This window comes from Lathyrus oleraceus, chromosome 7 (genome assembly GCF_024323335.1).
Source record: "Lathyrus oleraceus cultivar Zhongwan6 chromosome 7, CAAS_Psat_ZW6_1.0, whole genome shotgun sequence".
In the NCBI taxonomy this organism is placed as follows: Eukaryota; Viridiplantae; Streptophyta; class Magnoliopsida; order Fabales; family Fabaceae; genus Lathyrus; species Lathyrus oleraceus.
The window spans coordinates 298,767,700-298,784,284 of NC_066585.1; the positions used below are offsets into that span (position 1 = coordinate 298,767,700).

At 39.0% G+C, this 16,585-nt stretch overlaps 3 non-coding genes across 3 annotated transcripts; all 3 read right to left on the reverse strand.

Moving 5' to 3' along the window:
- Positions 1 to 5,235: 5,235 nt before the first annotated feature.
- Positions 5,236 to 5,342, reverse strand: LOC127108830 (small nucleolar RNA R71). The gene has a single exon (XR_007796340.1). It is a non-coding gene; the product is annotated as a small nucleolar RNA R71 (small nucleolar RNA).
- A 5,387-nt stretch (positions 5,343 to 10,729) lies between these two features.
- LOC127108831 (small nucleolar RNA R71) lies at positions 10,730 to 10,836 on the reverse strand. Its single transcript, XR_007796341.1, has one exon. It is a non-coding gene; the product is annotated as a small nucleolar RNA R71 (small nucleolar RNA).
- A 5,388-nt stretch (positions 10,837 to 16,224) lies between these two features.
- Positions 16,225 to 16,331, reverse strand: LOC127108832 (small nucleolar RNA R71). The gene has a single exon (XR_007796342.1). It is a non-coding gene; the product is annotated as a small nucleolar RNA R71 (small nucleolar RNA).
- Positions 16,332 to 16,585: the final 254 nt, after the last annotated feature.

Genomic DNA, 16,585 nt, shown 5'->3' on the forward strand with positions numbered 1-16,585 from the left:
GTATGAAAAGGGCTCCCTAGGAGTACCTAGGATGTTTTGGGTGCCTAACACCTTCCCATTGCATAACCAACCCCCTTACCCAGATCTCTGATTCTCTTTTACTAGTTTTTGATTTGATAAAACTTTTAGGTTTTTGTTCGCTTTCTAACCATTCCTTTGGATAAATAGAAGTGCGGTGGCGACTCGACTTGTATGATTTACCTTAGATTTAGTCAATATCTCTAATGGTAACGAATACCCCGCTACAGTGGCAATAGAGTTGCCACCCGTGCTCCTGCTGCATGAAAGTTCACGTTGCAAAAAATATGTTGTGAAGTGATTTTTCACGTCGTGACGTGAATATCATGTGGGTACAGACGGTTTTTTTAAGTGTATATATATATATATATATATATATATATATATATATATATATATATATATATATATATATATATATATATATATATATATATATATATATATATATATATATATATATATATATATATATATATATATATATATATATATATATATATATATATATATATATATATATATATATATATATATATATATAATTTAAATACATTTAAATCACAAATACAAATAGTTTAGTTTAAATTAACTCAAAAATTTTATTTTAGGTAAGAAGAGGGCCTAAGCCCATACAACAACAACACTAACCAATCTCGTCAATATTTTGTAGGACATACCCAAGCAATAAGGAGGGACAATAGTCAAATACACTATCATAAAAATTAGAAGAGGGGCTAGCTTTAGCTAGCTGATCCACACACTTGTTAGCTTCACGGAGAATAAGTTTAAAATGATAATAATCCAAACTATTGAGATCATCTTGGATTTTATGCACTAAGCTGAGACCAGCCTTACGAATAGTCTTACAATTGGTGATATCTTTGACAACTTCAGCATTATTAACCTGGATCTCTCAACTTTGGAAAGCTTAAGATTCTTAGCCAATTGAATCCCAACATGAACTCCCAACAACTCAGCAAAGTAACTGTTATAGAAGCCTAAAAAGTTGGAAAAGCCTTTGATCCAACCACCTGCAACGTTCCGAGCAATGCCCTAACACCAACTATACTTTGAATATAAACATCAACATCTTTGACACTACTGCTAACAACCCCATCAGCATTGATCGTCACCTAACTATTGGTAGCAGACGCTGACCTAGCTCACTCCTTGTTCTGACCTATATGCAATATCGACTTCTGAAGTAACATAACTCTAGAATACTAGGCAAGGAAAGTCTTTATCACATTAGATAAACAATCAGACAACACGAAGTTCGATTATGAATTCTAAGATTTCTCCACTACAAAACCTTATAGCTAGTAGTGACCCATAAAGCAACCCAATCAAGGCTACAATTACCCAGATTTTGAGTAAGATTCAGAACAATCCACTCTTCAAGCTCGAGGGAGAAGAAATGAGAACGCTGACTTATTAAAAGCAGACTCAACGAAACATGTTTGCAAACCAACAATCACGAAAAACATGAAGTAAGGACTCCATAACTCCATTGCAAGATCCACAATACAGATCCCAGATCTTCCGCTGAAAGAGAAAAAAGTTGGTTTTCAAACCTTGAACAAGAAGCAGTCACACATGTGTTAGCTGGAGTTTTTGACAGGAGGAAAAGCCTCAGCAAACAAGGGCAAAGACGAAAAATCTTGGTTCGACCAGAATCTGGACTTAGTGAAATTTTTGGATGTCGCAAGAGAAAATTTTGGATGTCGCAAGAGAAATTTTTGGATGTCGCAAGAGAAATTTTTGGATAGCATTGATCACCTAGGTCTTACGGCAGTGGAAAATCGATCTAAAAGGCAGTTATTTGGGTGTGCAATGTTACTTTCGAATATCAATAATTGTCAGTGGGTTTCCTTCTAAAGAGACACATGGAGAAAGCACATAGACAAACTGCATGCAGAGTTTTACGTGGTGAACTCTAAAGATAGAAATGTTAGGGGTAGTTATTTCATACTTGTATATATAGGAGTTTATTACGTTGAATTCAGTGGTGTTCATTGTATTACAAAAATCTCACTGAAAACTCAAAGTATCAGCGTATAGAGAAACGAGCGAATGGCTGAGAGAACGTAAAAACCGATGAATTACCAACCTTTTACTTTCAATGTAAAGTTTCTAGTCTTACTGTTTCACTTTACCTTATTTAATTTATTTTCAATAGTATCCAAGTAATTTCATTCAATATTTCTAGTATTTATCTTTTCTTTTATACATTTTTAAAGTAGTCGATGTCTTTCGTTCTTACGGTCGCCTAAGACCCTATTTTTTCGACCAAGTCGAAAACAATCATTTGATCATAAGAGAATAAAAAACAAAGTTGTTATCTGACACTATGTTCTAGGATTCACTAGTTCATCCTGCAAGTAACCCTTAATTTGGAGACCAACGGTTGTTTACCATTTTTTAGCGTAAACAAATTGGCACGCACAGTGGGACGTGTGCTAAGTTTCCTATCCGTTTATAGATTTTCTTATTTTCTGTCTTTTTAGATAGTGTTCTATTTTTAAAAGTCACTTCTGGGCATTTTGTATGCAATTAAGGAGTGGTGAGACTTTGTCTAGAATGTCTTTTCCTCCTATAAATAGTGTCAATCCTCAGAATAATCCCCAAAATGTAGTGCAACAACCAGCAGTGCCTGCGGTTGAGGAGTCAGTTCTCTCGACACTAGTTAGAGTGGCCGCTCTGGTGGCATCAATGGTGTCGGTCGCAACTTTCCATCTCAAGGGGAAACACCCCACCGTAGTCGGGTAATTCTCTGAATAATCCTGTGATCGCGAGACCTTTGCTTGGGTTCTCAATGCCACCACCTAGAAAAGATTACCCTTATGGTATGCCAACATCCATGATGGCCAACCTTCAACCAAATGTGTCAACCTTTAGTGACAATGTGATGGCCATAACGCTATTATACAACCCATAAAATGCCTCAACGTCGACCATTGATAACGCGAAAATACATCGTATATTTGCGTTGATTTACACTCAAAGATCGTACCACTTTCGTTTATATTCCGATTATTCCGCAAGTATTCAAGTTATTTTTGCAGGTATTTTAATCCCCATGCATAAATGAGCAAAGTGTAGAAAAGGAAGAAAAAGAAGAAGAAACGGAAGAGAAAGCAATAGAAAAATAGAAAGCAGCAGAACACAAAAATTGTTGATGTGACGAACGTCACAAAGCGTGTAACGACCGGAACGCCCAGCCTGTGACGACTGTCACATGCCCATGACGAACGTCACACGGCCAGAATCAACGCCTTGAAACAGTCAACAGAAGCGAGCAAACATGCCTAAATTCCCGCAACAGAACCACTTTCCCGTGGATTCCTCACTCAACCGAGTCATCCTTGTTTCTCTCAACTGCCATGACCTACCAGGAGATATAAAAAGGACAGAGGTTGGAAATGAGAGGGGCTTAATTTTTCTCTGCAATTTTATTTTCTACAGCAATTCAGTCTTCTAGTATTATTTTCCTTCAGCAACATTGTTTCCTCTACCGCAATTCAGTTACCGTTAGGTTTAGAGTTTCCGTTTTCCCTTTTCCTTTCCATTTTTCATTTAGCCAAAGTAGTAGTTTCCTACACTGGGGAACTACTACAATTTATTTAATTTAGTTTAAGCAATTGTATCGAAGAAGCAGAATCCTACCGACCTGTGGAGGACTGCTCAAGTACTTCAAGATTCGGCGTACTCTATTAATCCAATTGCCAGGTTTTTATTCAATTATTATTATTATTGCTCTGTTATTATTATAATTATGTTTGCTGCACTATTAATCAGTTTATGCTCGTCTGTGTTTGTGTTATTTAACATGTCTGGCTAAACTACCGGTATCGGTATGTAACAATTTAATTAGACGGGATTTGATAATAATCGGTGAAAAACTTCTTATCTCAAACAATCTTTTCGGCTGTGGTTTTTAATTTAAATTTAATTAACTTTGTCACAAGGGTGAGAAGTTATTTAATACGATTTTTCCACGAAAGTGGGAAATTAACTAAGGTGAGAACCGACAATCGCGAGAGCGTGAGGGTCGAACTGGATAGTAAAAACTAGGCATTGATTTTAAAAACAGCGAGAGCACTTTAAAAGCAATTAGAACTTATCTATTTTCAAAAAGTATTTTTAACTTCAAATGGGACAGCGAGAGCGTACATTCTGACTTAAAGGTATAGTCCGAATCAACAATCACGAGAGTGTGAGATAAAGCCTTTTAAATAAGTATTTTCTACTGAAAGATATTTGGTACTTAAATTATATACCGATGACCTATCGAATCCCTGACGATTAATGCATTGCATACTGATATCCTCCTATTAATACTTTCTTAAAACTCAACTTTCCTTAGATTTAATTTTCTTCAACCAATCTTCTAAAAATCATCCCCTTAGCTAAACATAGTGACGTCGGTAGCATTAGTTTGTCCATCGATCCCTGTGGGTTCGATATCTTTTAAAACTAAAACGACTGGACTGTGCACTTGCAGTCAAGTACCTGATAGACTATATTCTATATACAGTCACGAGACGTATCAAGTTTTTGGCGCCGTTCCCGGGGACCTGATTTAGTCAAATAGTGTGATTCTTTCGTTGCACGGTATAGACTAAAGTAAAAATAAAAAAAAATCTCCTTTCCCTTATTTCCCCCAAATGTATGCCAAGTACTCGCTCACAAGGCGATAACTTAGCACCGCCAATCGCTGAATTATAGTGTTTCTTATATATAAGACGCCGAATACTAGAGTACCAACAAAGGTATGATATTCCCGATATCTTTTTTCCTACTGCTGAACCAGACGAAAAACCAACCATGGCTGAAGAAGGACCACAAAATCGTCCTCTTAAGTTCTACGCTACCCCATCCCAACAAGAACCTCACAGCAGCATTGCTGCCCCGGCTATCAATCGAAACGATTTCGAGCTGAAATCCTCATTATTATTAGCCGTCCAACAACATCAATTTGCTGGAAATCCTACAGACGACCCTAATGAACATTTGACCAAGTTTGTGCAGTACGTAGACACTGTAAAGGCGAATGGTGTATCTCAAGATGCGATAAGACTACGCCTCTTTCCTTTCTCACTAAGAGACAGAGCTTGTGCTTAGTTGCAATCTTTGTCATCCAACTCAGTTACAACATAGGAAGAACTGAAGAACGTTTTCTTATTCCGATATTTTCCGCCGAGCAAAACTGCTATGCTGAGAGCTCAAATCAACGGATTTCGACAAAAAGATGTAGAATCTCTCTACGACGCATGGGAGAGATACAAAGACATGATGAGGATATGTCCACATCACGATCTCGAAGACTGGGTGATCATTCACACATTTTACAATGGGCTTCTGTATAACACAAGACTGACAGTAGACACTGCCGTAGGCGGTGCACTTATGGACAAGCCATACAATGAAGCCTATCAACTCATTAAAAACATGGCCCAAAACCATTGCCAATGGGGAGGTGAAAGAACTCTAGTAGAAAAGTCCCAAACAAAAAGTGGAATCTACGAAATCAGTAGCCTTGACCATGTCCATGCCAAGGTAGATGCCCTTGTTCAAAAGTTAGACAACTTGACCATATCACCTGCAGCCACCGTGGCTGTCGTGACTCCAAACTGTGAGTTATGTGGAACCCCTGGACACACTGCACCAGAATGTCAAATATTAGCAGGAGTCCCAACCGATCAAGTGAATTACGCACAAGGAAATCCTTATTCGAATACCTACAACCCAGGTTGGAAAAACCATCCTAATTTTTTGTATAAGAATAACAACGCCATGTATACACCTGGCCAAGCACCAGCTGTTCCGCCTGGATATCAAAAGCCATCTAATAATGCTCCTAACATTACTAGGAAGTCAAACCTAGAATTAATGATGCAAAGCTTCATAGCTACCCAAGCTCAGACAAAAAAAGACTTCTTGAACCAAAACATACATACTAGCGAGAAACTTAAACAACTAGCGAGCAAAGTAGACGCCTTTGCCACCCACGAAAAAATGCTTAAAACACAGATTTCACAAGTGGCTCAACAACAAGCATCTACTTCCGCTCCCGCTGGAACATTTTCTGGACAGCCGCAACCTAATCCAAAAGGACATGCAGATGCCATTATACTGAGGAGTGGAAAAGAAATAGACGGGCCCGTAGATCCAAGACTCCAAAACCCTGCCATGTACCAAAAACCAGACAAAACCACAACTGAGCAGGTAAGTGAACCGAAGGAAAAGGAAGATAATATCCTAGAGGCCGAAGAGAAAGAAAAACCTTATGTGCCTCCACCACCTTATAAACAACCCATAGCGGGGGATTCGTTACCATTAGAGATATTGACTAAATCCAAGGTAAACCATACAAGTCGAGTCGCCACCGCACTTCTATTTATCCAAAGGAATGGTTAGAAAGCGAACAAAAACCTAAAAGTTTTATTGAATCAAAAACTAGTAAAAATGTCAGAGATCTGGGTAAGGGGGTTGGTTATGCAATGGGAAGGTTTTAAGCACCCAAAACATCCTAGGTACTCCTAGGGAGCCCTTTTCATAAGTGTTGTTCTAGTCTAAAGGGTGTAGGTATATCTAAAGTACTATTTACTAAAAGGAAGGTTAAAAGAAAATGACTCGCAAGGATGTCGCATCCACTGCCTACGTATCTCATCTGAGTATGAGAATCAGAGTCTTCGTAGCTCGGCTACCTATGGGTTAAAGAGAAGTGTGCTCGGTAAGACGTCGCGTCTTATGCCTACGTATCTCATCTGGAATGAGAATCAGAGCAAAACGTAGTTCGGCTAACTAGGGGTTAAGGATTGCCATCTGAACATGGACTTACAAAAGAGGACACCAGCTGTGTCAAAGGAGGGTGGGCAGTGTGTCCAACGTCCTAGCAGTAGGTGTCGCAGCTCGTTGAATCGAGTCTTAGGCAGTTACCTCTTTGCAATAGAACGGACTGACATGCCACAAGATCGGAGACGCACGGAAGGTCTAAAAGTGGGGAAGCTCTGCTCTAGAGTTGTCATGCAATATGGACCTATGTGTTAGGATTTACAAAGGGGAACATCTACCTAATGTTAGCATGTAAAGAATAAGGGAATTCTACCTATGTTATCATACAAAGGGTTCTACCTAATGGGTGTTGCCTATTAGGTAGAAATTTTTGGATGTCGCAAGAGAAATTTTTGGATGTCGCAAGAGAAATTTTTGGATGTCGCAAGAGAAATTTTTGGATGTCGCAAGAGAAATTTTTGGATAGCATTGATCACCTAGGTCTTACGGCAGTGGAAAATCGATCTAAAAGGCAGTTATTTGGGTGTGCAATGTTACTTTCGAATATCAATAATTGTCAGTGGGTTTCCTTCTAAAGAGACACATGGAGAAAGCACATAGACAAACTGCATGCAGAGTTTTACGTGGTGAACTCTAAAGATAGAAATGTTAGGGGTAGTTATTTCATACTTGTATATATAGGAGTTTATTACGTTGAATTCAGTGGTGTTCATTGTATTACAAAAATCTCACTGAAAACTCAAAGTATCAGCGTATAGAGAAACGAGCGAATGGCTGAGAGAACGTAAAAACCGATGAATTACCAACCTTTTACTTTCAATGTAAAGTTTCTAGTCTTACTGTTTCACTTTACCTTATTTAATTTATTTTCAATAGTATCCAAGTAATTTCATTCAATATTTCTAGTATTTATCTTTTCTTTTATACATTTTTAAAGTAGTCGATGTCTTTCGTTCTTACGGTCGCCTAAGACCCTATTTTTTCGACCAAGTCGAAAACAATCATTTGATCATAAGAGAATAAAAAACAAAGTTGTTATCTGACACTATGTTCTAGGATTCACTAGTTCATCCTGCAAGTAACCCTTAATTTGGAGACCAACGGTTGTTTACCATTTTTTAGCGTAAACAAATTGGCACGCACAGTGGGACGTGTGCTAAGTTTCCTATCCGTTTATAGATTTTCTTATTTTCTGTCTTTTTAGATAGTGTTCTATTTTTAAAAGTCACTTCTGGGCATTTTGTATGCAATTAAGGAGTGGTGAGACTTTGTCTAGAATGTCTTTTCCTCCTATAAATAGTGTCAATCCTCAGAATAATCCCCAAAATGTAGTGCAACAACCAGCAGTGCCTGCGGTTGAGGAGTCAGTTCTCTCGACACTAGTTAGAGTGGCCGCTCTGGTGGCATCAATGGTGTCGGTCGCAACTTTCCATCTCAAGGGGAAACACCCCACCGTAGTCGGGTAATTCTCTGAATAATCCTGTGATCGCGAGACCTTTGCTTGGGTTCTCAATGCCACCACCTAGAAAAGATTACCCTTATGGTATGCCAACATCCATGATGGCCAACCTTCAACCAAATGTGTCAACCTTTAGTGACAATGTGATGGCCATAACGCTATTATACAACCCATAAAATGCCTCAACGTCGACCATTGATAACGCGAAAATACATCGTATATTTGCGTTGATTTACACTCAAAGATCGTACCACTTTCGTTTATATTCCGATTATTCCGCAAGTATTCAAGTTATTTTTGCAGGTATTTTAATCCCCATGCATAAATGAGCAAAGTGTAGAAAAGGAAGAAAAAGAAGAAGAAACGGAAGAGAAAGCAATAGAAAAATAGAAAGCAGCAGAACACAAAAATTGTTGATGTGACGAACGTCACAAAGCGTGTAACGACCGGAACGCCCAGCCTGTGACGACTGTCACATGCCCATGACGAACGTCACACGGCCAGAATCAACGCCTTGAAACAGTCAACAGAAGCGAGCAAACATGCCTAAATTCCCGCAACAGAACCACTTTCCCGTGGATTCCTCACTCAACCGAGTCATCCTTGTTTCTCTCAACTGCCATGACCTACCAGGAGATATAAAAAGGACAGAGGTTGGAAATGAGAGGGGCTTAATTTTTCTCTGCAATTTTATTTTCTACAGCAATTCAGTCTTCTAGTATTATTTTCCTTCAGCAACATTGTTTCCTCTACCGCAATTCAGTTACCGTTAGGTTTAGAGTTTCCGTTTTCCCTTTTCCTTTCCATTTTTCATTTAGCCAAAGTAGTAGTTTCCTACACTGGGGAACTACTACAATTTATTTAATTTAGTTTAAGCAATTGTATCGAAGAAGCAGAATCCTACCGACCTGTGGAGGACTGCTCAAGTACTTCAAGATTCGGCGTACTCTATTAATCCAATTGCCAGGTTTTTATTCAATTATTATTATTATTGCTCTGTTATTATTATAATTATGTTTGCTGCACTATTAATCAGTTTATGCTCGTCTGTGTTTGTGTTATTTAACATGTCTGGCTAAACTACCGGTATCGGTATGTAACAATTTAATTAGACGGGATTTGATAATAATCGGTGAAAAACTTCTTATCTCAAACAATCTTTTCGGCTGTGGTTTTTAATTTAAATTTAATTAACTTTGTCACAAGGGTGAGAAGTTATTTAATACGATTTTTCCACGAAAGTGGGAAATTAACTAAGGTGAGAACCGACAATCGCGAGAGCGTGAGGGTCGAACTGGATAGTAAAAACTAGGCATTGATTTTAAAAACAGCGAGAGCACTTTAAAAGCAATTAGAACTTATCTATTTTCAAAAAGTATTTTTAACTTCAAATGGGACAGCGAGAGCGTACATTCTGACTTAAAGGTATAGTCCGAATCAACAATCACGAGAGTGTGAGATAAAGCCTTTTAAATAAGTATTTTCTACTGAAAGATATTTGGTACTTAAATTATATACCGATGACCTATCGAATCCCTGACGATTAATGCATTGCATACTGATATCCTCCTATTAATACTTTCTTAAAACTCAACTTTCCTTAGATTTAATTTTCTTCAACCAATCTTCTAAAAATCATCCCCTTAGCTAAACATAGTGACGTCGGTAGCATTAGTTTGTCCATCGATCCCTGTGGGTTCGATATCTTTTAAAACTAAAACGACTGGACTGTGCACTTGCAGTCAAGTACCTGATAGACTATATTCTATATACAGTCACGAGACGTATCAAGTTTTTGGCGCCGTTCCCGGGGACCTGATTTAGTCAAATAGTGTGATTCTTTCGTTGCACGGTATAGACTAAAGTAAAAATAAAAAAAATCTCCTTTCCCTTATTTCCCCCAAATGTATGCCAAGTACTCGCTCACAAGGCGATAACTTAGCACCGCCAATCGCTGAATTATAGTGTTTCTTATATATAAGACGCCGAATACTAGAGTACCAACAAAGGTATGATATTCCCGATATCTTTTTTCCTACTGCTGAACCAGACGAAAAACCAACCATGGCTGAAGAAGGACCACAAAATCGTCCTCTTAAGTTCTACGCTACCCCATCCCAACAAGAACCTCACAGCAGCATTGCTGCCCCGGCTATCAATCGAAACGATTTCGAGCTGAAATCCTCATTATTATTAGCCGTCCAACAACATCAATTTGCTGGAAATCCTACAGACGACCCTAATGAACATTTGACCAAGTTTGTGCAGTACGTAGACACTGTAAAGGCGAATGGTGTATCTCAAGATGCGATAAGACTACGCCTCTTTCCTTTCTCACTAAGAGACAGAGCTTGTGCTTAGTTGCAATCTTTGTCATCCAACTCAGTTACAACATAGGAAGAACTGAAGAACGTTTTCTTATTCCGATATTTTCCGCCGAGCAAAACTGCTATGCTGAGAGCTCAAATCAACGGATTTCGACAAAAAGATGTAGAATCTCTCTACGACGCATGGGAGAGATACAAAGACATGATGAGGATATGTCCACATCACGATCTCGAAGACTGGGTGATCATTCACACATTTTACAATGGGCTTCTGTATAACACAAGACTGACAGTAGACACTGCCGTAGGCGGTGCACTTATGGACAAGCCATACAATGAAGCCTATCAACTCATTAAAAACATGGCCCAAAACCATTGCCAATGGGGAGGTGAAAGAACTCTAGTAGAAAAGTCCCAAACAAAAAGTGGAATCTACGAAATCAGTAGCCTTGACCATGTCCATGCCAAGGTAGATGCCCTTGTTCAAAAGTTAGACAACTTGACCATATCACCTGCAGCCACCGTGGCTGTCGTGACTCCAAACTGTGAGTTATGTGGAACCCCTGGACACACTGCACCAGAATGTCAAATATTAGCAGGAGTCCCACCTGATCAAGTGAATTACGCACAAGGAAATCCTTATTCGAATACCTACAACCCAGGTTGGAAAAACCATCCTAATTTTTTGTATAAGAATAACAACGCCATGTATACACCTGGCCAAGCACCAGCTGTTCCACCTGGATATCAAAAGCCATCTAATAATGCTCCTAACATTACTAGGAAGTCAAACCTAGAATTAATGATGCAAAGCTTCATAGCTACCCAAGCTCAGACAAAAAAAGACTTCTTGAACCAAAACATACATACTAGCGAGAAACTTAAACAACTAGCGAGCAAAGTAGACGCCTTTGCCACCCACGAAAAAATGCTTAAAACACAGATTTCACAAGTGGCTCAACAACAAGCATCTACTTCCGCTCCCGCTGGAACATTTTCTGGACAGCCGCAACCTAATCCAAAAGGACATGCAGATGCCATTATACTGAGGAGTGGAAAAGAAATAGACGGGCCCGTAGATCCAAGACTCCAAAACCCTGCCATGTACCAAAAACCAGACAAAACCACAACTGAGCAGGTAAGTGAACCGAAGGAAAAGGAAGATAATATCCTAGAGGCCGAAGAGAAAGAAAAACCTTATGTGCCTCCACCACCTTATAAACAACCCATAGCGGGGGATTCGTTACCATTAGAGATATTGACTAAATCCAAGGTAAACCATACAAGTCGAGTCGCCACCGCACTTCTATTTATCCAAAGGAATGGTTAGAAAGCGAACAAAAACCTAAAAGTTTTATTGAATCAAAAACTAGTAAAAATGTCAGAGATCTGGGTAAGGGGGTTGGTTATGCAATGGGAAGGTTTTAAGCACCCAAAACATCCTAGGTACTCCTAGGGAGCCCTTTTCATAAGTGTTGTTCTAGTCTAAAGGGTGTAGGTATATCTAAAGTACTATTTACTAAAAGGAAGGTTAAAAGAAAATGACTCGCAAGGATGTCGCATCCACTGCCTACGTATCTCATCTGAGTATGAGAATCAGAGTCTTCGTAGCTCGGCTACCTATGGGTTAAAGAGAAGTGTGCTCGGTAAGACGTCGCGTCTTATGCCTACGTATCTCATCTGGAATGAGAATCAGAGCAAAACGTAGTTCGGCTAACTAGGGGTTAAGGATTGCCATCTGAACATGGACTTACAAAAGAGGACACCAGCTGTGTCAAAGGAGGGTGGGCAGTGTGTCCAACGTCCTAGCAGTAGGTGTCGCAGCTCGTTGAATCGAGTCTTAGGCAGTTACCTCTTTGCAATAGAACGGACTGACATGCCACAAGATCGGAGACGCACGGAAGGTCTAAAAGTGGGGAAGCTCTGCTCTAGAGTTGTCATGCAATATGGACCTATGTGTTAGGATTTACAAAGGGGAACATCTACCTAATGTTAGCATGTAAAGAATAAGGGAATTCTACCTATGTTATCATACAAAGGGTTCTACCTAATGGGTGTTGCCTATTAGGTAGAAATTTTTGGATGTCGCAAGAGAAATTTTTGGATGTCGCAAGAGAAATTTTTGGATGTCGCAAGAGAAATTTTTGGATGTCGCAAGAGAAATTTTTGGATAGCATTGATCACCTAGGTCTTACGGCAGTGGAAAATCGATCTAAAAGGCAGTTATTTGGGTGTGCAATGTTACTTTCGAATATCAATAATTGTCAGTGGGTTTCCTTCTAAAGAGACACATGGAGAAAGCACATAGACAAACTGCATGCAGAGTTTTACGTGGTGAACTCTAAAGATAGAAATGTTAGGGGTAGTTATTTCATACTTGTATATATAGGAGTTTATTACGTTGAATTCAGTGGTGTTCATTGTATTACAAAAATCTCACTGAAAACTCAAAGTATCAGCGTATAGAGAAACGAGCGAATGGCTGAGAGAACGTAAAAACCGATGAATTACCAACCTTTTACTTTCAATGTAAAGTTTCTAGTCTTACTGTTTCACTTTACCTTATTTAATTTATTTTCAATAGTATCCAAGTAATTTCATTCAATATTTCTAGTATTTATCTTTTCTTTTATACATTTTTAAAGTAGTCGATGTCTTTCGTTCTTACGGTCGCCTAAGACCCTATTTTTTCGACCAAGTCGAAAACAATCATTTGATCATAAGAGAATAAAAAACAAAGTTGTTATCTGACACTATGTTCTAGGATTCACTAGTTCATCCTGCAAGTAACCCTTAATTTGGAGACCAACGGTTGTTTACCATTTTTTAGCGTAAACAAATTGGCACGCACAGTGGGACGTGTGCTAAGTTTCCTATCCGTTTATAGATTTTCTTATTTTCTGTCTTTTTAGATAGTGTTCTATTTTTAAAAGTCACTTCTGGGCATTTTGTATGCAATTAAGGAGTGGTGAGACTTTGTCTAGAATGTCTTTTCCTCCTATAAATAGTGTCAATCCTCTGAATAATCCCCAAAATGTAGTGCAACAACCAGCAGTGCCTGCGGTTGAGGAGTCAGTTCTCTCGACACTAGTTAGAGTGGCCGCTCTGGTGGCATCAATGGTGTCGGTCGCAACTTTCCATCTCAAGGGGAAACACCCCACCGTAGTCGGGTAATTCTCTGAATAATCCTGTGATCGCGAGACCTTTGCTTGGGTTCTCAATGCCACCACCTAGAAAAGATTACCCTTATGGTATGCCAACATCCATGATGGCCAACCTTCAACCAAATGTGTCAACCTTTAGTGACAATGTGATGGCCATAACGCTATTATACAACCCATAAAATGCCTCAACGTCGACCATTGATAACGCGAAAATACATCGTATATTTGCGTTGATTTACACTCAAAGATCGTACCACTTTCGTTTATATTCCGATTATTCCGCAAGTATTCAAGTTATTTTTGCAGGTATTTTAATCCCCATGCATAAATGAGCAAAGTGTAGAAAAGGAAGAAAAAGAAGAAGAAACGGAAGAGAAAGCAATAGAAAAATAGAAAGCAGCAGAACACAAAAATTGTTGATGTGACGAACGTCACAAAGCGTGTAACGACCGGAACGCCCAGCCTGTGACGACTGTCACATGCCCATGACGAACGTCACACGGCCAGAATCAACGCCTTGAAACAGTCAACAGAAGCGAGCAAACATGCCTAAATTCCCGCAACAGAACCACTTTCCCGTGGATTCCTCACTCAACCGAGTCATCCTTGTTTCTCTCAACTGCCATGACCTACCAGGAGATATAAAAAGGACAGAGGTTGGAAATGAGAGGGGCTTAATTTTTCTCTGCAATTTTATTTTCTACAGCAATTCAGTCTTCTAGTATTATTTTCCTTCAGCAACATTGTTTCCTCTACCGCAATTCAGTTACCGTTAGGTTTAGAGTTTCCGTTTTCCCTTTTCCTTTCCATTTTTCATTTAGCCAAAGTAGTAGTTTCCTACACTGGGGAACTACTACAATTTATTTAATTTAGTTTAAGCAATTGTATCGAAGAAGCAGAATCCTACCGACCTGTGGAGGACTGCTCAAGTACTTCAAGATTCGGCGTACTCTATTAATCCAATTGCCAGGTTTTTATTCAATTATTATTATTATTGCTCTGTTATTATTATAATTATGTTTGCTGCACTATTAATCAGTTTATGCTCGTCTGTGTTTGTGTTATTTAACATGTCTGGCTAAACTACCGGTATCGGTATGTAACAATTTAATTAGACGGGATTTGATAATAATCGGTGAAAAACTTCTTATCTCAAACAATCTTTTCGGCTGTGGTTTTTAATTTAAATTTAATTAACTTTGTCACAAGGGTGAGAAGTTATTTAATACGATTTTTCCACGAAAGTGGGAAATTAACTAAGGTGAGAACCGACAATCGCGAGAGCGTGAGGGTCGAACTGGATAGTAAAAACTAGGCATTGATTTTAAAAACAGCGAGAGCACTTTAAAAGCAATTAGAACTTATCTATTTTCAAAAAGTATTTTTAACTTCAAATGGGACAGCGAGAGCGTACATTCTGACTTAAAGGTATAGTCCGAATCAACAATCACGAGAGTGTGAGATAAAGCCTTTTAAATAAGTATTTTCTACTGAAAGATATTTGGTACTTAAATTATATACCGATGACCTATCGAATCCCTGACGATTAATGCATTGCATACTGATATCCTCCTATTAATACTTTCTTAAAACTCAACTTTCCTTAGATTTAATTTTCTTCAACCAATCTTCTAAAAATCATCCCCTTAGCTAAACATAGTGACGTCAGTAGCATTAGTTTGTCCATCGATCCCTGTGGGTTCGATATCTTTTAAAACTAAAACGACTGGACTGTGCACTTGCAGTCAAGTACCTGATAGACTATATTCTATATACAGTCACGAGACGTATCAAGTTTTTGGCGCCGTTCCCGGGGACCTGATTTAGTCAAATAGTGTGATTCTTTCGTTGCACGGTATAGACTAAAGTAAAAATAAAAAAAAATCTCCTTTCCCTTATTTCCCCCAAATGTATGCCAAGTACTCGCTCACAAGGCGATAACTTAGCACCGCCAATCGCTGAATTATAGTGTTTCTTATATATAAGACGCCGAATACTAGAGTACCAACAAAGGTATGATATTCCCGATATCTTTTTTCCTACTGCTGAACCAGACGAAAAACCAACCATGGCTGAAGAAGGACCACAAAATCGTCCTCTTAAGTTCTACGCTACCCCATCCCAACAAGAACCTCACAGCAGCATTGCTGCCCCGGCTATCAATCGAAACGATTTTGAGCTGAAATCCTCATTATTATTAGCCGTCCAACAACATCAATTTGCTGGAAATCCTACAGACGACCCTAATGAACATTTGACCAAGTTTGTGCAGTACGTAGACACTGTAAAGGCGAATGGTGTATCTCAAGATGCGATAAGACTACGCCTCTTTCCTTTCTCACTAAGAGACAGAGCTTGTGCTTAGTTGCAATCTTTGTCATCCAACTCAGTTACAACATAGGAAGAACTGAAGAACGTTTTCTTATTCCGATATTTTCCGCCGAGCAAAACTGCTATGCTGAGAGCTCAAATCAACGGATTTCGACAAAAAGATGTAGAATCTCTCTACGACGCATGGGAGAGATACAAAGACATGATGAGGATATGTCCACATCACGATCTCGAAGACTGGGTGATCATTCACACATTTTACAATGGGCTTCTGTATAACACAAGACTGACAGTAGACACTGCCGTAGGCGGTGCACTTATGGACAAGCCATACAATGAAGCCTATCAACTCATTAAAAACATGGCCCAAAACCATTGCCAATGGGGAGGTGAAAGAACTCTAGTAGAAAAGTCCCAAACAAAAAGTGGAATCTACGAAATCAGTAGCCTTGACCATGTCCATGCCAAGGTAGATGCCCTTGTTC